Source organism: Seriola lalandi, unplaced genomic scaffold (genome assembly GCF_002814215.2).
Source record: "Seriola lalandi dorsalis isolate HSWRI2012SDOR001 ecotype SW California unplaced genomic scaffold, Sedor1 jcf7180002054575, whole genome shotgun sequence".
NCBI lineage: Eukaryota > Metazoa > Chordata > Actinopteri > Carangiformes > Carangidae > Seriola > Seriola lalandi.
In genome coordinates, this window is record NW_019525128.1 from 1,168,693 (window position 1) to 1,169,342 (window position 650).

The 650-nt window shown below is 48.8% G+C and overlaps 1 protein-coding gene across 1 annotated transcript in view; it reads left to right on the top strand.

The window, feature by feature from the left end:
• The first annotated feature begins 531 nt into the window (after nt 1-531).
• ostn (osteocrin) overlaps nt 532-650 on the top strand; it is a 10,069-nt gene continuing 9,950 nt past the window's right edge. The window contains exon 1 of the mRNA XM_023417494.2: nt 532-602. The gene's annotated coding sequence lies outside the window, so the exon portion shown is untranslated. The remainder of the gene's footprint in view (nt 603-650) is intronic.

Here is a 650-nt window from a genome sequence, read left to right on the forward strand (position 1 = left end):
GTGACTTGACTTCGCCGTGGTCGAGATGTGATGAGGGTTTGCACAGAGTGACCTGGTCAGGATGAGGTTAACACTTGGAGATCCTTCGTCATCATCTTCAGATATTGTTGTTGTCGGGAGTTTGAAATGACTGACACTGTCATTTCTCTCAGGACAGTTGAGATTTAAGAGTTAACTCATCTAGACACTCTTCTGTCCCCAGTACTCTGCTATTAGGGGACAGCAGAGGCAGTGAGACACCTTGACAGTCCAGGATTCTGAGAGCAAGACATCACAGATATGAATGTGTTTATTTTTAAAGAGTGAGCTGCAGGAGGAAAGGAGGCAAGGTGTGGTGGGGAGGTGTGATTGCTCCCAGGAGCTTTCATTAGCAGGTAATGGACCTGATGACGAAATGTCAGACACACACAGTGGAAAAGAAGCACAGGAAGTGATGTCACAGGAGCGGAGGCTGCTGATTGGACAGGAGATTCCCGGGCAGCTGCTATAAAACCTGATGTGAAGCCACAACAAGACACAGAAACAGAAAGAAGAGACAACGCAGCAGGACAGGCACACACTCCTCCTCCTCCTCCTCACACACACTCAGCTCCCCACTGAAGGTACAGTGTGTGTGTGTGTGTGTGTGTGTGTGTGTGTGTGTGTGTGTG